This window comes from Mus musculus, chromosome 4 (genome assembly GCF_000001635.26).
Source record: "Mus musculus strain C57BL/6J chromosome 4, GRCm38.p6 C57BL/6J".
In the NCBI taxonomy this organism is placed as follows: Eukaryota; Metazoa; Chordata; class Mammalia; order Rodentia; family Muridae; genus Mus; species Mus musculus.
Window position 1 is genome coordinate 120,357,288 of NC_000070.6, and position 22,597 is coordinate 120,379,884.

Here is a 22,597-nt window from a genome sequence, read left to right on the forward strand (position 1 = left end):
GCCCAGTTCAACTAACATCTCTGCACCTGCAGGACAAGCAGGGTCACCAGGAGGAAGGACCCTTGGAGACTCCCATTCAGGACTGCTCTGCTCACCTGTTGACTCCCCTCTCTCGTGGAAAGGTACTTATGCACCTTTCTCCCCTCTCTAGTCATCATTGGGGCTCTGATTGAATGAACAAGTGTTCACCTGACCACTGACAACTTCAACTGTCAACTCTACATACCTGGGAATTGAGAATCACCTTCATCTGGTTGTCATGTGGGTATCTTCATGATCGTTAGTTGATATAAGAGAACCCAGCCCATTTTGGTTGGTGCCATCCCCAGGCAGGCAGGTGAGCCTGGGCTGCACTTGAAAGGTAGCAATGTAGTGGGCCAAGCAGTGTTCTCCACTGGTTTCTGCTTCAAGCTCCAGCCTTGAGTTCCTACCTTGGGCTTCCCTTGAGGATGGACTGTAGTCTGTAAGCCAATTTCCTCCGCAGTTTTCTTTTGGTTGCAGTGTTTTCCCCTGGAACAGAAAGCAAACTAGAACACTGACCAATCATTTGGGGAAAAAAATAAATAAATAATGCTAGAACTGTGCCTTGCTCTTTGCACCAAAATAAGCTCAAAGGAGTAAAGGCATGAGATAAAAAAAAAAAAAAAAAAAAAAAAAAAAAAAAAAAAAGCAAAGAATGACCGTGGACAAGCGCACTAAAGCAAAGTGTGCATCCAGAGTTTAGAAAAGAGACCTTTCTCTAGCACAACATGAAATACAAAAGTTACAAAGAGAAAAGCCTGGCAGTCTTCACCACATTAAAAAAAAAATCAAGTACTTATGAAGGACAAGAAATAAATAAGGTTGAAAGTCAGGATGAAGTAGAAAAAGATTAGAGATATGATCTCTAATATGCAAAACAGCTCCCAGGAATAAGAAAAAAGACAAATGCTCCAGTGGAGAAGTGGGCCAAGCACATGATCAGGCGCCTCAGGGATGCGATGTGAATGTCTGCTGAGACCAGAGTTCAAGTCCACAGGCTGGTTCACCGCTGATCAAAGAGAACAAACAGGAAAGGGAGGTCCACCATCACCTAATGAAGGCAGAAACCGGCTTTGTTTTCAAAGGGGCAAGGGTAGTTTTGATCAGCAATAGCAGAAAGAAAGGAGCTGTCCCCCACACTGCTGGTACTATGGAGGGAAAGACATGCAGGTTCAATGTTTCTGAGGGTCAGCCATTCAATTCATCCATGCAGGCAAATACATACTGCCCTCACTGGGCAGTAGACAGCTTTCTTGGTGCTTTGCATGCAACTGTCTATTTAATCCTAACACTAAACTCATTAATAAATCTTAGTATGTTCCATGTCACCTGTATGTGTGGAGGTCAGGACAATTTATAGGAGTTGGTTCTCTCCTGCCATCATGTAGGGTCCCAGGGATCAAACTCAGGTCACCAGTCTTGGTGGCAAGTTCCTTTATCTGCTAAGCCATCTTGCCAACCCACTATCATCCCCATTTTAGAGATAAGAAAACTGAAACTGATAGACACAATTTACTGGAGACCTTTGTTAAGCAGTGGTAACATTGGCTTTGAAATCTCAGGCACCTGGCTCTATGAGGCTTTTCTATGGCAAAATGTAAACTATGCCAACCCTTTGTCTAGAAATTTTATTTCTGGAAATGAATCTTAAGGAGTTAACTAGGCAAGTGCACAGAGATAAAGATGTAAGAATGTTGCCCTCTGTGTCAAATATGTCCGTGATACAATGGGAACATTTTCAAAGCTCATCGATAAGAGATCCATTGACTAAATTATGTTATTTCCATAAGACAGAATGCTACGCAACCATTAAAAAGCCTGATGTATATTTATATTCGCTGATATGGAAAGATTTCCACAACATATTGTTGAGTGGAAAAGCAGGTTGCAAAACAGCATGCCTAGTATGATCCCATTTAGGTAAAATTATATATATATCACTCAAGATCGGAGACGATGCTCACCAAAATGCGAAAGGTTATTATCTTGACGGGGATTTCAGGGAATTTGTATTTTTTCTTTTCTTCCTTTCTTATGTTGTTTGGATTTTGTACAGCGAGCATATATTATCTTTGTAAACAGAAAAGGCAATTTTAAAAAATAAGCCTTTTGGGATTGGCGGCTCCTTCCTTGGTTCGCTCAAAGCTTTGTTCTGCAGCCTAGAAGGTGATCCTACTGTGTGTGGGGCCTGGAGTAGGAGGACAAAAGGAGAAGCAGGTATCTAGAAGGTATTGGGTAGAGACCCGATCACAGCAGAAACACAAGGAGAGAGATTGTACATTTGCAGATGTGGGTGGTGACAGGCAATGGGCCCAGGCAGGGAGGCAGGGAGGGAAAGAGGCAGGGAGGCAGGGAAGGAAAGAGGCAGGGAGGGAGAGAAGGAGGGAGGGAAGGAGGGAGGGAAGGAGGGAGGGAGGGAGGAAGGGAAGGAGGGAGGGAGGAAGGGAAGGAGGGAGGGAAGGAGGGAAGGAGAGAGGGAGGCATGCAGGGAGGGATGGAGTCCAGGAGCTAGAGAAGGAGGGAGGGAGGGAGGGAGGGAGGGAGGGAGGGAGGGAGGGAGGGAGGGAGAGAAGGAGAGAGGCAAGAAGGCAGGGAGACAGGGACGTAGGGAGGCAAGGAGAGAAGAAGGAAGGGAGGGAGTCCAGGAGGGAGGGAGGGAGGGAGGGAGGGAGGCAGGCAGAGAGGCAGGGAGGGAGGGAAGGAGAGAGGCAGGGAGAGAGGCAGGGAGGAAGGCAGGGAAAGGGGCAGGGAGGGAGGGAAGGAGGGAGGCAGGGGAGAGAGGCAGGGAGGCAGGGAGATGAGGCGGGCTGGACTAGCCAGGAGCAAAGACCAGAATGTGCAGACACAGGTACTTGGTATGGGTGCCATGTCCTGGCTCCCAGGTTGGCTAATGCTGTCCTGTTAATGAAGTGAGTGATTAATAGCCAGGGGGATAGAGAGCTGGTGTATGAGATTAATCCCAGCTAATGAATCCATTGTTAACGGCATTAAATAGCAACAGGGGGGAGGGGAGGCGGCCTCCTTGCTCTTCTCAGCATTCCAGGCCTCAGGGGGAGGATGGCTCCTGGCGTGAGGAAGAGAAAGGAACGTGCAGAGCCCCAAAGCTTCCTCACACCCTCACCTGCACCGTGCTGCTCAGCTTCTGTGCCTTCAGAAAAGACGGCTCACCCTGCTCACTCGCCCCTGTCCTGTCCCTAAGGCTGTGCCCCATGTGTGTGATGCCAAGCCAGGTTCTGACCATCAGGCCACATTCCCTTCCAGGGCAGGCTGAGTGGCAATGTCTCAGGAGATGGGCTGCAGGGCCAGAGTCTACAGGGAAGCTGACACTGATCACTGAAGACAGGAGACCAGGGACAAGAACCAGCAGGGGCGACGGTGGTTCTCCCCCACCCCCGCCCCCAACTGTGAATTGGAGGAAAGATGACGATAGCAAAAGATCTTAGATCTTAGTAGGGTAGGGATGAGGTGACTCTGGAGTATACTGTCTCTCCTGTGGGGCCTGATAGCAGGCATCCTGAAGCAAGCAAGGCTCCAGGATAGAAGCCACTTCTATCTTTCTCCCACCTGAACACCCGGAGCCCCATGAGCCTGAAGAGAACGGAACCATCCCTGCCTGCCCAGAAATGCTGCAGGCACCCAGCAACATTTTCTTACTGTACCTGTCTGGGACCTTGTCCAGAATGACCAAAGATGTGACTTGCTTGTCTTCATAATGACCTCAGGCACACAGAGAGAGTATTCCCATTTTACAGATAGGGACACTGAGGCATGAAAGCCATCACTATCTGATCCATGATCACAGAGCAAATTAGTGTTAATGCCTAGACTTGAAACCAATTTGAGCTGACTCCAAAGCCCAGGTACTTTCTGCAGATCCTTTCTGTTCTTACCCTGTAAAGGGAGCCCACAAAATGTCCCTGTGTTCACACTGGCACTACCAGGTGACCTGCTAGATGTGGAACTTTTGACTTAAGGGGCACGGTAGTTAAAGCCCTGGCCATGTAAATGTAAGAGCAGAGTTCAGATTCTCAGAATTCAGGTAAATGTGAGGTGGGCATGGTGACCAGCTTATAATTCCAGCCTTGGAAGGCAGAAACAGGCGATCCCTGGCTAGTGAGTCTGGATGCATCAGCAATCTCTAGGTCTGATTAAAAGATACTGCCTCCCCAAGCAGTGGTGGTGCCCAACTTTAATTTCAGCACTTGGAAGGCAGAGACAGGCAGATTTCTGAGTTCGAGGCCAGGCTGGGCTACAGAGTGAGTTTCAGGACAGCCAGGGCTACACAGAGAAACCCTGTCTTGAAAAACAAAAACAAACAAACAAGCAAACAAAAAACAGATACTGCCTCTAAAGAATAAGATGGAAGAGATGGAGGAAGACTCCTGACAGCAACCTCTAGCCTCCATATGCACACACATACATACATACATACATACATGCATATACACACACATGTACTTGCACATACATGTGGGCCCACTCACATGTGAACATGCATACACACACACACACAAGAGAAGAAGGGGAGAAAAGAAACACAATTCATATGCTAGGGATGTGGCTCGCAGGGGTGCTTGTCTAGCACACACAAAGCTCTGGGTTTGCTCTCTAGACAACACTAAATGGGCACGGCTCTGCACATCAGTAATCTTGATGGCACTCAGGAGGTGGAGCAAGGTCAGAAGTTCAAGATCATTTTTGGTTACATAGCAAATCTGAGTCCAGCCTTGGGTACTTGATGTTCCATCTGTATTTTCCTGCCTCGAGAAGAGGAGGAGGTGGAAGTGAAGGTGGAGGCAAAAGTGCGGGAGGAGAAAGAGGAGGGGGAGGGGAGGAGGAAGAGGAGAGGGAGGGGAGGGGGGAGGAGTGCAGTTGCAGTTCTGGGGTCCTGTCCAGCCAACCTGGGTTAACATGCCTGAATGATTCTGAGGCTCACCATCACACACAGTACTTGCTGTTTCCCTCCTGGGTTAGCAGGAGACCTTCCAGGGAGGACCCTGTAAGTCATCAGAGACTCTGACTCCTCTCACCTACCACCGAAGCTGAAGCTCTTGTGCAGCCGATCTCCTGCTTGCACCTCCCTCCCGTGATATCATCCCACCCGGTGGCTTTCAGCAACACTTTTACACTGACAGCTCCCCAATTTATATCTTCAGTCCTGACATCTCCCCTGAACTCCCATCTCATACATCCCGCTGCCTAGCTGACATTCCCGCTTAGATGTCTAAAGCCATCTCAAAATTAAAGTCAACCCTCATTGTCCCCAAACCTGTCCTTCCTCCCAGCTCTGTCTTCCACAAACAGCACCCACATTCACACAGTCACTATGGCCTGGAGTTAGAGTCCGCCTTGGCTTCTCTCTTGGTCTCTGCACCACATTCAGTCTCACAAGAAACGCTGTTGTCTCTATGTTTGAAATAAACTTCAGGGCTGACTTCTGTTTACAGTCTGAGGCTCCCACTGTGCTCCATACTGCCACTCCCCTCTCACCAGGCTTGTACAGAGGCTTCCCAATCAACCCTTTACCTCCAGTCTTGCCACCCATGACCTTATCTGCACTTTGTGGTCAAAGGGATAATTTGCAACTGTGGAACTGAGATCCTGTCCCAGTTAAGCCAACACAATGTAGAATCACTTCCACAGCTTCGTAAAACCTTCCAAGCTCACCCCACTCCCTTCCATTCCTCACCCACAACCACAGCCATCTTCTTGTCAGCCTTGATCATAGCAGGCAGGCTCCCAGCCTAGGGCCTCTGCTTGCCTCTGCTCAGGATAGACCCCATCACTTCTTCATGGAGTTTTCGGAAAACCAGAGCACCTAGTTTCTTTGTTTGGCTTCTTTTCTGCACAGCACTTGTAACTCAACGTGATTTGGCTTTGACCATCTCTCTTCCAGACTCTGTACTCCATGAGGCCAGGATTTTTCAACCACTTTGCAACTAGAGTAGTGTCTATCATGGAAGCTGCCCAATACATATATGCTGAGGGAATGGATGGGTGGGTGGATGGGTAAGATATGGATGGATCAATTCGTGGGTGGATGAATGATGAATGGAGGGATGAATGAAGGATGGATGGATGGACAGATGGATGGACAGATGATTGAGTGGATGGGTGGGTGTGTAGGTAGATGAGTGTGTAAATGGATGTATGAATAGATAGATGGGTGGTGAATGGGTGGGCAAGTGGGTGAATGAATTTCCTTGAACTTCTGTTTCTTCCCCATAAATATAGGCAGATAGATAGATAGATAGATAGATAGATAGATAGATAGATAGATAGATAGATAGATAGATAGATATCTGTGAAGACTAGATAAACACATTAAAACACCCAGCTCATGACTGGCATAGTATGGATCATAGGGAAAGGTTTTTGACTAGTTTTGCTTTTTGCAATAGCGTCAATTGTAGCAGAGGCTAGCCTACGTAGCCAACTTGTTGTTCGTTTTTATCTAACTTTCCTTTTCTTGTTTCAGACTCTCTCTTCTCTTGATGTCACCTGCCACCTCACAGGAGAGGCTTGACCTGGCCTGGCTGACAAGAGTTTGCTAAGGGCTGGCACATAGTAAGACTATTGTTGCTGCTCTATGTTAATGTGCTATAGCCTCCTCTACATTGGCATCAGTCTCTAGACCCATCCAGTAAGCTATGCATCATCTCACCTCTGGATAGGATACTAATAATGAAAGTTGTATCCAGGGCATGCCCATGAAGGGAGTCAGCCGTCTGCCCTCTGCTGCCTCTTCTCGCCTCCTCTTATGTCTGTCAGGACCCTGTTCTTGCAGGTCACCTCCTCACTTCTGAGTACCCACTTCTGCCCTTCGTTCATCTCTTCAGTCTGCTCTTTCTTTTCTTGGCAATGCATCTTTGAGACTGTGCATAACTACTCCTCTTTAAGATCTCTGAGACCATGGCTGCATCTCTTCCATTACTTCTCTTGGTGGACATTGGGGTGAAGTCCAGATGTTCTTTGTCAGAGAAAACTTTACAACCACTGCCCCTGTGTGCATGCCTGTAAACATGTGCTTCTACAGGAGAGGACACTCGAAGTGCTGAGGTAGCTCAGGGCTCAAGCATTTGGCTAGCATGGACAAGGCTGTGCATCCCATTCTCAGCATCACAAAATAAGTGGAGTCCCAGGGAAGAAAGGTCCTGCAAAAATTGCTGGGCTAATTTACACTCTGCTAGTGGCATGACACATTGACCCTGTATGTCACCTTCATGGGAACCAGAGAAGTGGTGGCACTGGTACCTCTTCCAGGTGAAGTCTGGAATTCAACCCCATCTGGGGTTCATGCTCAGGTCTAGTCCTTCCTGTAAGAACAAGACAAGTCCCCAGACCCTACAAGCAGCAGAATGGGTACATATATGTTAGGGAGTCTCAGAGGACTTGTGAGCATAAAAGGAGACTGGGGGTTCTTCAGGGTGGAGGTGGGGAGTCTAGAGGTCAGGACACCTAGTGGGGCTCAAAAGCCTGAGGAAGGGTTTTCTTCCCACTCCTTCCATGGCTCAGAGGAGCCTGGGCTCAGGCTGGGAAGCAGGGCTGCTATGTTGCCATGGAAACAGAGGGTTCCTCTCTCCCTCACAGCAGGAATCACGGTGATTGGGGGGTGGGGGGTGGAGGAGGACGTTTCCCTGGCAGCACCAAGGGTTGGGGGTAGGAGGGGCTGGTCACTCCTCTCCCTCCCCTGTCCCTCTCCTTCTCTTTCAACCCCACAGGTGAGATCAGCAGGTTTGTGGTGGTGCTGCTGGTATGGACTGGGGAAGTAGGGAGGCAAAAATCGGTGGAGGTAGGATGGGGAGTCAGGAGAGTCAGAACTGCGGAAGGTCCCTTCTCATAGATATTCCATGCATCAGGGGCATGTATGTACTCCAGGTGCTACCCAGACACTATTAGAAGACAGGTCTCCTTCACTGTCACTTAGAGTCACAGTCAGCCTCACACACAAGCCCAGACAAGACACATGTGCTTATGAACTTCACACACACACACACACACACTTACACACACATGCATGCACTTTCATGTGTGCATGCACATGCATGCATATACCATATACTCACATGCACTCATGCACTGGGATGTTGAAACGCTGGCAGTTTTCATACTCATTCATACACTGACACACCCACCCCCAGCCACCTCCACACACACACCCGCATGCACCTGCTACCTGATGCACACATGTGATTCCACAGTCACGTTCACATGCAAACAGGCACAAGCACACTCCCTGTGTCTTTGTGAATGACTGTCAGTCTCTGAAAGCACTCTTTCTCCCTCCTCCTATCTCCTCCTACTCCCTCACTCTCGTCTCTCCCCTCAGTCCTCAGCCTGTCCTTGTCTGGAGTCCTGCCCTCTGGGCTGAGCCCTAGAAGGAGAGGCTGTCATTTCCAAGAGGGCAGATTATCGGGCACAGACAGCATTCGGCCTTGAGGAAGGGCTAAGGTTGGAGATTTTAATGCACCCCCTCTTCCAGATGATTTACTGTCAGATCCTATGCTGGATTTAACAGCAACAAAACTTACCCCCTCTTCAAACAAAACCCTCCTACATGCTTGCCACAGTGAATATCCAAACAACTCTGTCTAATCCTAAGCAGCAACTGAATAGCTGTTTTCCTGAGAGTTTGAGCACTAACTAGGTATTATGCTGAGTAGCTGTTTACTGAGGGTTTGAGCACTTACTAGGTGCTATGCTGGGTAGCTGTTTACCGAGGGTTTGAGCACTAGGTACTGTGCTGAGTAGCTGTTTACTGAGGGTTTGAACACTGGGTGCTGTACTGGGTCCTCCATCCCACCCATTTCCTCTGTCAACCTCCCACCAGGAAGATCAGATCTGTTCCACAGAAAAGGAAATCAGACCTTGTACAGTGCTTATGACCTCCAAGTGACAAAGCTGGGTCTCAAAGTGAGGTCTAACAATTTTCACAGTCAATGCTGCACCCAGAGACATCCTCTGTATTAGCAGGTGCTGGAAAAGACACCTGCCAATCAAAGCTAGCTACTGGCCATTATTCCCCCTAAAAATCCTTGGGTCATTCTCTGCCTTCCACCTGAGGACCTTTGCAAATTGTCTTTGGGTCTCTAGCACTTCTGTTTCCAAATTACCTACCCGCTCATCCTTCCAAGTCCCCTGCTACAAATTAAGTCTGTTAAAGGAATTATTCTGGTTCTGTCTGTCTCTTGCTCACTTCAGCCAGGCCTAGGTATCAAGTGTTTGCTACAAACACAATGGCTCATCAAGGTGTTATGTTAGGCATACTTAGAAAAGAGGAATTCCTTTCTTAGATATCATTGGTTTCCTCTCTCCACTTTATGCTAAAAGTAGATCCTTCTACATTTTGGAAGGTAAAATATTCTCTTTTGAGACAATATTTCATGTAGCCCAGGCTGGCTTCAAACTTGCTACACAGCCAAAGATGACCTTGAGCTTTTGATTCTTCAACTCCCAGCTCCAAAGTGCTAGGATTATAGATATGCATCACCAGGCCTAGCTGGGGATTGAACCCAAGTCTTATCGAATGATAAGCAAGCACGCCACCAATTGAGCTACATACCCAGTCCACAAAATGTTCTTTTTAGTAAACTTGAGAAAAAAAATCTCAAATTACTGATTCTCTGGTTTCACTGCATGTCACTCCCCATTTCTCAGTAAGAAGGTCTGGGAACCTCTGGTTACTGATGCAGCTCACCCATGGCTCTCCACCTGTGCATCGTCACCCCCACAGAGGTCACTATCAGATAGTCTACATATCAGATATCTGCACCACTAGTCACAACACTAGCAAAATTACAGTTATGACGTAACAACTACATAATTTTATGGTTGTGGGTCACCACAACATGAACTGAATTAAAGAGTTGCAATGGAAGGAAGGTTGGGAACCACTGACCTAATCTTTAACCCCTCACTGCTACAAGATGAAGAAATGAATGCAAGACAAACCTAACTTGTCAAAGAAGTAGCTTTCTCTATGGACTGCCTAGACTTTGGGATCAAAGATTTGCTTCAAAGCCAACCAAGGTACTATGTGATCACACGTAAGCAAGTCCCTGGGTTTGTGTGAGCCTCAGTTTCCCCACTTGACTGTTACCTAATCTGAGAATGGAATCAGACATAAATTTGATTATAATTTAGAATCTGTGAAGAGTGAGTTGCCACAATCAGTTAGCTATCTTGGCCCACGCCCTGTTATGCCTCCCTGGCTCTTGTGTTCTACAGGGACAAGAGTGGTCTATGGAACACTCACAGTTGCACAATGTGGTCCTCTGAGACTCATCTTCAGAGAGCACAGAAGTTCATCTGTGGTTGACAGCAAGCTATGAGTTACTCTACAGAGAGGACAGTAGAGTAGCTAGCACATGGCTGACTGAAGAGAAGCGGCTACTCTTTCCTTTCCCCTCACATCTTTTTCCTCTAGCACTGTTCTCTGAATTTCTTCAGTGGCAACTGTTTCCTTCCTTAGGGTTTGATTTTGGAAGAATCCCAAGGTCAGAGGGTCAGAGGGTTAGCAATGGAACCAAAGAGGGACACCTGCAGGGACACAGAGGGGAGGGCTTCTTTCCTGTTGGCCCATGCAAGCCTTACATGGCTTCCTCTGCAGAGGTAGGTTTGCATCTCCCTAAATAGGTGGTCATTGTGGAAGTTCAGAGAGGAGGACTCTGGCTTCTGCGGCAGCCTGTCATCTGTGCCAAGCCAGATGTCATAAACAGGATGACACAGCACCTATTCCACACCCCCATCCCTCTTAAGTGAGTGAAGCAGAGCCCTGCCTGCCTTCTGCTGCTTGCTGATGGACATAGGGGAGTTTCAAGGACAACTCAGAAGGTTCAAACTAGACAGTGACCTTGGCAGTATCTAGCCCAACTCCCTCCTTCCGCACTCTCCCTTATCTATAAGGAGAAGAAAGCCAGAGGGAGCAAGCACCACCCAAAGTCTCCTGACCCTCACCCCGTGTCCTAAAACTGCCCTGAGACACAGCTCTGCCTAAGAGGAGCTAACAACTCCTCTCCTAGGATTTCCTGAGAATAGCTACAGCTGTGAAGGAAAGAGAGTAAGCCTAAGAAGAGATGTAGGGTGGAGGGAAGGCTGCCAGCTAAGAGAAATGGACAAATCAAGGGATGCTACCCCACACTTTGAGCTCAAGGCCCTCCCTGCTATGGAGCCCTTCCTCAGCAGAGGCCAGCTAGACAGCCACTGTGTCTTTGGCTCCCCAGGTGACCAGGCAAGCACATCTGTCTTCAGCATCTTCATCTATGAGCGAGAATAAGTACTGTCTCATATCTATCCCAAGACATTCACCTTGCCTGTAAGGGCTATAGCCCACAGCAGAACCTGATAGCCATAGTGACAGAGGTGCTCTGTGCCACCAACTCCCTCAGGGCCCAGGGCAGGTGCAGAAAGGGTCTCTAGCTTAGGGTTTTTGCCTCAGTCTCCCATTAGATCCACTCTCTGGATCATCTTTGCCCCTCCATTTCCCCCAAATCTTCTAGCCTCCTTTAGCAGTTGCTCATGGGAGACTGAGCCTAGGAAGGTGCGCCACCTAGGGGCCCTTGGCTTCCACTGTAGCATGAAGGTACAAGGAAGGAAGTAGCAGGCAGGGTTGGCTCCATCTGACTTCTGGGCAGTTAAGAAAATTCAAAACGGGGAAAGTGGAAAATCAGACAGCAACAACACGACATAATCCAGACCAGATCTCAGGCCTTCTGATCTAGCAAGCTCTTCTTTTTGTCTCCGTGTTCCAAGGACATCTGGGTAGAGGGACATTCACCCATTAAAGTAAGAGTAAACGATACTCTTTGGTGGCACAGAAGTCCTTTTAAATCACTGGGAAATGTTCTCTGCTTGTTTCCATGAAGATTTGGAGTGGACTGGAGTAAGCTGTGGGTGGGAAAGGCCTGATGGAAACCGCAGGGGACAAACCAGGGCCTGGCTTCATCAAGGACTTGGCTGTGTGACTCCAGTTGCTGACCAGGAGAAAGTTCCAGAAAAGTAGCAAAGTGGGATCAACTTCCTTCTGTGTTCTGAATAAAATTTGAAAGCAAGCATGTGACTCACTTTCAAGCAACCACTGGGGCCATCTGCCCCTCCCCCACCAGTCTAGGACAAGAGCCAAAGTTCTTGCCTCCCTCCCTCCCCTTCCCTCCTCTCCCCTCCCTGACCTTTATCTTTCCCACCCCCATCCTCCCTTCCCACCCACTGTCCCTCATCTATACCCCCAACTGCTACCGGCCACCTCACCACTCTTCTGGACCCTAGGGGTAGTTTTTGCTTTGGCCTCTGCCTGCAGTACCTTCTGTGCAACCCTCCCTCCGATTGCCTTCAGGGTTTTAATTAAATGTCACCTTCTGGAGAGAGGTCTTCCCTACCTGAAGCTCAGCACCTGCCCGGCTTTCTCAGCCTTAGCATTGTTCTGAATGTACTTTTGTCTCCGTCCTGCCTGCATTCAGTCTGCCCGTTGCTGAGTTCTGAGCACAGAGTAACTCTCATTAAGTGTGTGGATGACTATTCAAGTAGTCATTCTAAAAAGAAAGTAAAAACAGAACGCTGACCTACCCCACAGACTGCCCTTGGAAACTCAGAAAACAGTTAACATGCAAATGCTTCATTTGAGAAACCCCTGCCTTTGAGCATTCACTGGTCCCTTGGGCACTAGGAGACAAGGGAAGGCATGGCAGTGCCCCTCACCCCTGTAGATAATGAAGTGGAAGCATCGCCCGCAGGCTCAAGGGCTGGAGGGGGGCCCACAGCTGGTCCGGGTATTGCTAAGAGCCCAGTCTGTAGGCTCAGCCGCTGCAGAGCCATCTCCTTCCCACGCTGCAGCTTCTGTGGAGTGGGGGACCTGGAAGCACTTACGCCAAAGCACTCTGCTGAAGTATTGTTCTTCGCATAAGCACAGCACTTAAGTGGCCACCCAGTCGGCTTTCAGAGGGCCATCTCAGGGGACAGACAGAGCCTTTCCTAACATGCGTGAAAGCTTATTAGGCACCAACTCTATGGCAGGCTAAGAGACCAGTCCGGGGCTGAGGAGACCAGCTGCTCAAAGCACCAGGGCTGGCTTCCCAGAGCAGAATCTGTCCTCCTGGGGGAGCTGAGGGCAGTGGGTGGACTTGGAGAGAAGTGGGGAGGTGTGGGCAGGGCAGCACTTGGGCCAGGTATAGAGAGTCTAGGACTGAATCCCAGCTTCTCAGGCAAGTGAACTCTATCTCCACTGGCCAATTTTGAGGGGCTAATTTTACCCTTCTCACGCACTGTCCTCTATGGACTAGTCTCTGATGCAGCTCCCAGCAAACTATGTTAGCATGTGTGCCCCAGGGGAGTTTTGCTTCCAGGGGACATTTGGCAATGTCTGGAGACAGCTTTGGTTGCCACCTCTGGAGGATGTGACTATCCAGAGATAGCAAATGCCAGAGATGCTAAACATCTCTTATGCTGCACAGCATCCCTCAAGGATTACCTCGCCTGAAATGTCAGTTGTGACAAAGTAGAAAAGCCCACCAGACCAAGTCCTAGAGAAGCAGGATATGTGCACATGCTGGAGTCTCCTTTACACACACACAGCGCCCAGGGTGTTGCCTGGAATTATATCCTTGAGTGCTTACTGATGGATGTGGACCAAAGCAGAAAGCCTCAGGGTCCACCTTGCTCTGGGCCTGTGATTTAAAACCCTCTGGTTTTATCCATCAGAGCGCACAGAACCTTCTCATTGACAGGCTGACAGATCTGGGGTTGGAGGTCAGAAGTGTCCTCAGGAAAGGAGGACTCAGGTCCTGCTTGTATGTGTTTCCATTTCTCCCTGAAGTTTCCAGCCCCTGCTATGCCTTTATACACCCCCTCTCAGATGTCTTGGAATTGGCCTGACATAACTGTGAGCTTAGTTCTCCACACACACCCTCTTTGAAGAGCCTTAGTGAGTCACTTTATTCTCCCTTCTCATCTGTAAACTGGCGCCATGATACCTGACCTGCCCCAAAAGCTTGTGAGCCCACACTGAGGGCTGGACTGGCATGGACAAGACTCTATCCTAAGCAGGACAAGTTGGGTACTTCAGGTTGGAGAGTTCTGATTGCAAGGGCCTGGCTAGACGGAGCAGCTTATGGGGCAACTCTGATTACCACGACCTGGTCAGGCCAGAACCACTAAAGATACCCCAGACACAGGGCCCAACCAAGTCAGCAGCAGGTAACCCTGATCTAAGACCCAGGCAGATGCTCAAGGTCTCTGAGTGGGGCAGCACTTGGCATATTCACTCACTCTTCTTCCTGTTGTGAACACTTGTGGCACATGTCATATTCACTGTTGTCCCCAGCAGAGCCCGACCAGATCTGCATCCTGTCCTAATGTCCTCACAGTCTTACTTGACACTTGGGCCAGCCCCTCTTGGAGGAGATACATTTCTAAAGGAACTGAGGAACATGGAGGTAAGGCATCACGAGATTGAAGCCTTCCTACTTAGCAACCCTCCCCCTCCTTCAAGAGTTCTAGGCGAGGGCCCTGACACCCAAATGAATTTCATGTCACCCTGTAGGAGGGAAGAAGGGAGCCAAGTAGACAGCTTGCTGAGGCTATAACAAACAACCTGAGGTACTCAACTCATGAAGAGAAAACATTTATTTCAGAAAAATGTTCTGCAAGTTCTGACCCATGATCCATCAGTTCCACTGCTTTAGGCCTGGGGCAAGAGTGTGTGTGCCCGGGCAAAATCAGTCGCCTCACTACCCAGGCAGCCAAAGCAGAGGAGAGAAAGGGCCAGCGCTCTACAATTCCCTTTGGCGTCAGTCTTTCCATGCTCTAAGAAACACCCATTAGGCTTCCCCTCCACAGCACCTCCCTCCTAATACCACCGTGTAAGAGACCGAGGCTTTGATACATGGGCTTTTGGGAGACATTCAATATGCAAGACATAGCAGAGTCAATAAACACAGTATTTAGCCTAAGCTGGCCTTGAACTCTATGTAGCGAAGGCTGAACTTGAAATTGTTCATTTCCTACTACGCAAGACCAGAAGCTACAGGGATGCACCTCTATGCCTGGACATATATTTTTAAGTGTGTGTGTGTGTGTGTGTGTGTGTGTGTGTATGCACACACATGTTGGTATATGCACTTAAGCTTTGACAGCCTCCACATCCCCAGCAATTCCTTACTCAGAGAAATGTTACAGAACTCCCCTTCTCTTGGTCCCCATCAGCCATCCACTTCTGTGCTTAGCACATGTTGTTAAAGTCACTCATAGCCAGCTTTTCTATTAGATGGTGAGTTTCACAGGAAAGCCCCTCTCTTACACATGGTGTGCTCAACACCAGGGCAGAGATGGCACCTGGCAGCCACTCAGCAGGTGATGCTGAACTCGGCTGATGCCTCTGAACCCTCTCCTCCGCCTCCACCCTGAGCTACACAGCAATGCACAAGGCAGGGCGGCTTCTCCTCATGTATCCCCTCAGCATGCCAATCCTGTGCCAGGCACTGTCCTGGGCAGCAGGAATGTCAGCATCTGAAGAGCAAACATGCCCTCTGCCCCCACAGAGCTCATGTCTGACACCTCAGTCTGGGCCCCTGAGGACACTATCATTCCCTTCTGCTGCCCAGCTGATATAACTGCCCCCCTTCCCGCAATGCTCAGCACTAGAAAGGAAACTCTATGGTCCAACCACTTCCCACCTGCTCCAGCCCCTCAGGCCTCAAGATCTCTCCCAGAGGGACTCTCCGCCTCCTTCACTGCCCTCCTGGAAGGTGACTACTCCAACTCCCATGAGCTCATTAATTTCATGCTCTGTCTCCTGTGTGACTGACCTACTTTCTGCTCTTTCCCATGTGCCTGCCCAGCAGCTCTGGATCTCTCGCACACCTGGGACCAGGTCTCCCTCCACCTCCCCCTGTTCCCTGCAGCCCTAATTTCCCCTCTGAGGTCTCTCTCTCTCTCTGACCTTCCCAACCCCACCTCTGCAGAGAAGAGATCTACTGTCCTGCCAAAGCAGGAACTGAGAACTTGTAATGCATAGCCCTGGGTTCAAATCCCAGACCCATTCACCCTTCCCAGGTGCAGTCCTGAGTGAGCCACTGCCCAAGCCAAGCCTGCATTGCTCTGTTTGTGTGTAGTAGAGAAATCAGCATCTGCGGAAGAGCAGAAATTGCAGGGATGGATTCAAAGTTATCTCTTGCTCCAGTCTCACCCATGGAGCATCCCCAACCCCAGCTGAGACTTCACAGTTACTGAAGAAGCTTGCTATAACACAGTTCCCTCTGTTCCCAGGGGTGTTCACACTTCCTGCTAGGGCCCTTCATCTGCCTCCTGTCCTCTTTCAAGGCGAAGGACAGGCAGTGGGGGGTGGCGGTGGGGGTGGGGGACTCCTGAGGAGTGCCTCTGGCCACTTTCTTCTTTCCAGGCCTCCTTACAGAGCAGCACACATTTCTTTATACCTTGGCTCGCTAAGAAACAGACTCAACACAGGGCTTTTAATTGGTGATCCTCATTTGGTATTCATCACATCTGGGCTTTTCTGGGAGAGCCCCAGTGTCAGATACCCTGCACTCTCATTCCCTCAAACACAGCTCGAAATAATCAGTGAGATGGCTAGCATTCACGGTGTGCTACGCCTGGACAGGCCCTATTCTCCAGACGCTGTGAACAGACTTGTGAGGACTCTCACAAGGACCTGACAGAGCAGATCTTATCATTACTCCTCCCTTCTCAAGAGAAATTGAGACACAAAGAGGAAGTAGGAAAATTGTTCAGGTTGGTAGAGGTGGAATCCTAGCCAAGATAGACTGTCTCTCCCCAAACTGTCATGGACATAGCCTAAAGGACACCCAGAAGTGGCTTTAAAATCTCTTTGTCAAAAACAATTGCCCAGAGGATGTAGCTAAATGGGAGAGCATGTGGCCAGTAGCATGCACTGGATTTGAGTTTGCCCCGAGGCACTAAAGAAAAGGAAAGTGCCCCCAATAACTGCCCCCAGGCAAATGGGACTATAGGTCTCTTCCCTCCAACAGGACTGAGCGTGAATGGCACAGCTGAGGCTTCTTGAACTCTCCACGGGCTGGCAGCTGAGAGCTCTGTGTCCCAGCTAGAAGCTAGGGAAGGCCAGAGATAAGCAGCCATTCCGTTTCGGAGCCGAGTACAGTTCCATCAGCCCAGCCCCACAGCAGAAGCTGAATCCAAAGCCAAGTGCCTGGACACTCACTCTGCCTCCCAGAGTTACTGCTCAAGGGGAGGGGTGGGGTCTTTGTAACACCACCCAAGCAGAAAACTGCAGAGGTGACTTCTTATACCTCACAGATCTCATTTAGCTTTAATGATGCATATTAGTTTCCAGTTATAAAGGAAAAAAGTGCTTATTCTAAACATTAAGAAAATGTCCTGTGTGCACATGTGTATGTGCAGAGGCTAGAGGAAGATGGCAGTGTCCTACTTTGTAACCCTCTGCCTTGTGCATGTCAGATGGGCTCTCACACTCAACCTGAAGGGGAGAGGCTAGTTACCAGCAAGTCCTTGGAGTCCTACTGTCTCAGCCCTTCCTACAACTTAGCACCAAGGTTACAAAACCACACCTGGCTTTTTACATGGATGTTGGGATTTGGTCTCTGGTCCCTGTGTTTATGTGCCAAGTATTCTTACCCAATGAGCCATTATCCCAGCCTCAAAAAAAAAAAAAAAAACCCTTTTTTAAAAGTAAGTCATTCATAATCACGCCATCCAGAAATAAGAACTGTTAGCACGGTGGGGCTTTTGGAGTCATTTTCTTACACTTATACGCTTTTCCATCATCATTAGGAATCTAACAGTATATGATAAATATTGTCTTATCCCCAAAGCTCTCCAACCATGATTTAACAGCTGTGCAACATCTGATTCTCTAGGATATCCTCTTCATGTTGGATATTTAGTTAGGTGCAATGTGGCATACATCTAGGGTAGTGTGGCTATAGACCGGTTAATTCTTTAGATTGTCTCCTTTTATGTCCATTCCAAAACTTGAGTAGTTGTTGGAACAAGAAGTCATGCCACCCAGTCTGTATGAATGAAAGAACAGGCAGATGAATGAACTGTGTTGAGAGTCTAAACAGCCTGAGGAGGGAGTCTGGACCAGAGGGAGAAGGCCTGAGCTGGCCATCAGAAAGCTCTTAGTTCTTTTCAAGGCAGATGCTGTGACCAATGCCCTGACTATGGGCGTGCAGGCAAGAGGCCCTCCCTCCTCAGGACTGGCCTCAAAGAATAAACTCAACAGGAACTTGCCAAGCATGCATCCCCACCCCAGGCGGTACAGGACTGAAAGAGGCACTTGCTCTACTTTCCAAAGTATTCAAAAGCAGAGCTGTCAAAAGCAGGCCCCCAAACGTTCATATTATGTGGGAGACAGTCTCGGGGAGAAAGGGAGAAAGAAGGAGAATTGTGCAATTGGAAACACCTAACAATCCAGACACAAGACAACTCAATGGAAATTGCCCTCTGCCATGTTTTGTGGTTTGAGAAAAAGGGGGATTCACTCACAGCTACAGATAGAAACACACAGAGCAAGAAAAATCAGGGGGAGGCAGATGCAGAGAGGTGGTGGCAGCCACAGGGAGGGCCTGTGAGGAGAGTGTGGGGTAGAGCAGGCTAAGTGGCATAGCCTTGCACCTAGCCTGTGTCTGCTCTCTGTTGACCTGGTCTGCAAAGGGTGAACACAGCAAGCCCAGGGCCAGTCCTGACTCAACTTGCCCAAAGGGGACCCAACAGACCACCTCCTCCTCCAATATGAGGGCTTGGAATGGTTTTCTCTTGCTGTGCTGAGCCAAGAAAGCCAATCTCTAAAGGCTATGTATAGCATCATCCACTTCTTTCTTTCTTCCCTTCCTTCCTCTTTCTCTTCTTCTTCCTCCTCCTCCTCCTCCTCCTTCTTTTTTGTTTTTTTGTTTTGTTTTTCAAGACAAGGTTTCTCTGTGTAGCCCTGTCTGTCCTGGAACTAGCCATCACTACCCAGCAAGTACTGTCCAATTTGTAAGGCATTCTAGAAATGACAAAATTGTAGAGTTGAGGAGTGGGGTGTGTGTGTGTGTATGTGTGTGTGTGTGTGTGTGTGTGTGTGTGTGTGTGTATGTGTGTGTGTGTATGTGTGTGTATGTGTGTGTATGTGTGCGTGTGTGTGTGTATGTGTGCGTGTGTGTGTGTATGTGTGTGTGTGTATGTGTGTGTATGTGTGTGTATGTGTGCGTGTGTGTGTGTATGTGTGTGTGTGTGTGTGTGTGTGTATGTGTGTGTGTGTATGTGTGTGTATGTGTGCGTGTGTGTGTGTATGTGTGTGTGTGTATGTGTGTGTGTGTGTGTGAGAGAGAGAGAGAGAGAGAGAGAGAGAGAGAGAAGCTAGCATATGGGGGAGCTATGCTAGCACATGGGAGACCTATGCAGTGCTTTAATGGTTCTGTATCTTGACTGCAGTAGTAGTTGCACACATCTGTACATGTGATCAAACGACATAAAGCACACACATCTGTACATGTGATCAAACGACATAAAGCACACACATTGTGTTGATGTTGGGATCCTGGTTTTAATTTGGGCCTTTAGGGGAACTAAGCGAAGAGTCAAGGGACCTCTTTGTACATGTTTGACAACTTCCTTTGAATGTATAATTATTTTAAACTAAAAAGTTACCCAAAATAGAACATGTCCTATTTTATAATTGGGAAAGTTATCCTATAATGTTAATCATCACATAGATGAAAGTTAAAATATATTTTGTCATGACCTAAGGGTTACAATCCACACAGAGATTCTCACATTAGCAGAAGTTACCTCAGGAACAGAAGTTGGAACAGAAACTAGTTGAGGGATTTGGAATGAAAGTGCCTGAGAAGGAAGTGCACTCTGCCTCTTACCTGTGTGTCTTTGGGCAGGTCACTTTGCCTCTCTGGGTCCAGAGTCCTCATCTGCGAAACGGATTGTTATACACACTAGAAGACACAGCACTCGTGAAACACATTAGCTCCATAGAGATGTGTCCCTTCAGTACTCAAGATAGCTATCTGCCATGACAACTGCCCTGGCCTGAGAGCAGGTGAGTAGGATGTTGGGATCTGATCTCTGGCCCCTGTGTTTATATACCTGCTGGGGCTAAGCAGGATAGCTACATCTGAAGTGCCCTTAGGAAAATTCCCTAAATGCTGTCTAGTAGTCCAGAAACATATTTCTGATTATTGTTTAGAAGTACACAAATACTGGCAGGAGAGCCACCTGTGAAGACTGTCCACAAAGATGGGAGGCTGAGGACACTGGCAGTGGGGAAACCCTTCAGTGCCTGATCTCCAAGTTCCAATAGGAGAGACTCTGTGAACCTCCAAGCTCGAGGGCAACCCTCTTATTCACAGATGAAAAGTCTCCCCAACGGGAAGTCTGTACCGGAGTTCTCAGGCCTTGCTTCTGGAAATCCATCAGCATGGGGAACACGGCCAGCCCTGGGGCTGCATGGCTTCTGGGAACATCAGTGGCATCCATGATGGCCTGTCCCGCTGCACCACATGCCTCCATAGAGCTGTTTCCTTTGCTCCTCACTCTTGCTTCAAGCCTCCCTCTCCCAGCCCCAGGCTCCGAGGAAGGTCAGCTGTCCACCGCTTGAGTTCCCCTGGTGACAGCAGCCCACCCCATGTTGGACAGCTCCTGTTGTCAGGAGGCTCTCCCAGTCAGCCAGGTGTGATGGCTTTGACCCAGCCAACCAACCCAGCCAACCAACCCCACACACATTCTGTCAGCCTGCCGCTTACATTTCATTCCTGCACATTTGAAAGATGGAAACCTACTCTAGAGTCCCTTCTTAAAATGCAACTGGCCACCTAAAGCTCCAGCGAGGGGAGACCTTGAGGTGAAGTGCAAGTAAGGACCCTAGGTAGGAGCATGGTGAAGAGCGGGGATACATTGAAAAGCAAGCCTGGGAGTCTGGAGGCTCAAATGCATTGCAGACCTGTCTTCTCAGGTACTAGAACAGAGATTTATAGGGAGAGGAGAAGGACCCTTTGTTCCCTGAATCTGCATGTCAGTTCCTGGGACAATCCTGCCCTTGGCCACAGGCATCTTCCCTCTACAGATTAAGGGGTCCATAAACTTCTGGTCAAGATGGGATTGCAAATTCATGTTTGCAATCTCTGCTCCCAGAACCAAACTTAGAGCAGCAGTGTGAAAGACAGACTGAGAGAAGGAAGCACCCTGCTCAGAGACAGGACAAACGTCTCTGTGGACCAGAAAGACAGGGAGTGAACACAGCCAGGGTACAATCCTAGTAGCAGGGGACCCTCTGGCCTCTGCTCCCTTAGGGCCAGTGAGGCTACATCAGCCACACATAAAGCTGTGCAAAGCTCACCCCTGTTCAGGAGCTGGTGTGTAAAGTCCTCACTCTCTGCCCAAAAGTTGTCTGGTTAAAACCTGATTCTGGAAGAGACTGGAATAGACACAAAATAGTGTAAAAGGACCCGAAGTCCACAAGACATTAATCCCACCTCAGAAAAGCTGCAAAAGAAAGTTCCAGAACAAAGGGGGAAATAAAACACTGTCTTAGGAATGACTCCATTGCCGACAAAAAGCAAGTCATGGGGTTATATGAAAACAACTTCAAAATAAAGCCAAGAATAGGGATTGTGAGATGGCTCGGTGGCAGTGTGTTGGGGGCTCGCTGCCAAGCCTGATGACCTGACTTCGATCCCCAAGCTCACATAGTGGAAGGAGAGAATCAATTCCTACAAACTATTCTCTAACCTCCACAAGTACAATGTAGCACACACATACACACACGCACGCACTAAATCTAAAAAGTCAGTAATAGCAGTCATTCATAGCAATAATATTAGATTATAAATTAAAGATGTGTAAACAGCAAGCATAAACCATTAGAAAACACTGACAGTGATAAATAGGACATATATGTATACCACTTAGATAACCTCGGGAGACAGAATAAATCCAATTGAATATGGTAAACGGCAGAATTAAGTATTTGGAGGCAAGAATTGAAGATTTCACTTAGGATGCAAGAGTCAAATTATAGGACACAGGAAATAAATAATGTTCTGGGGAAAGTTGGTTTGTACATAGTGTCAGTGAACAGCCTACATTCCCCTGAGTGACCTAAGCAGTCATTTAGGACAGCATCTCTGACCACAAAGCCGTGCTCAGTTTATAAAGGGGAAAGCAGGTAGCCCCAGAAAAGCTGCTGGAACAGCAGAAGGCATCAGCTCTTGGCTAAATGCTTTGGTTTCCTTTGAACTGGTGGGATAGTTAGGTTCCATCTGGCACTGGGTCCTTTTAATGGTTTGAATGAAAATGGCCCCCAAAGGCTCATAGGGATTGACATTATTTGAAAGGATTAGGAGATGTGGCATTGTTGGAGTGGGTGTGGCATTGTCAGAGAGTGTCACTGAGGGTGGGCTTTCAGGTTTCAAGTGCTCAAGCCAGGCCCAGTGGTCACGCTGTCCACCTGCTGGCTGCTGATCCAACTATAGAACTCTCAGCTACTTTTCCAGCACCATGAATGCCTGCACGTTGCCATGTTTCCTGCCATGATGATAATGGACTATATCTCTGAACCTGTAAGCCAGCCCCAGTT

General features: G+C 48.5%; 1 long non-coding RNA gene across 7 annotated transcripts in view; it reads right to left on the minus strand.

Moving 5' to 3' along the window:
* Gm36574 overlaps positions 1-22,597 on the minus strand; it is a 78,075-nt gene that overhangs the window by 38,186 nt on the left and 17,292 nt on the right. For 6 of the 7 annotated variants that reach the window (XR_868086.1, XR_001784419.1, XR_001784420.1 and 3 more), the window contains one exon: positions 227-510. This is a non-coding gene — a long non-coding RNA (predicted gene, 36574). The remainder of the gene's footprint in view (positions 1-226; positions 511-22,597) is intronic. The other variant, XR_001784418.1, reaches the window with a different exon arrangement.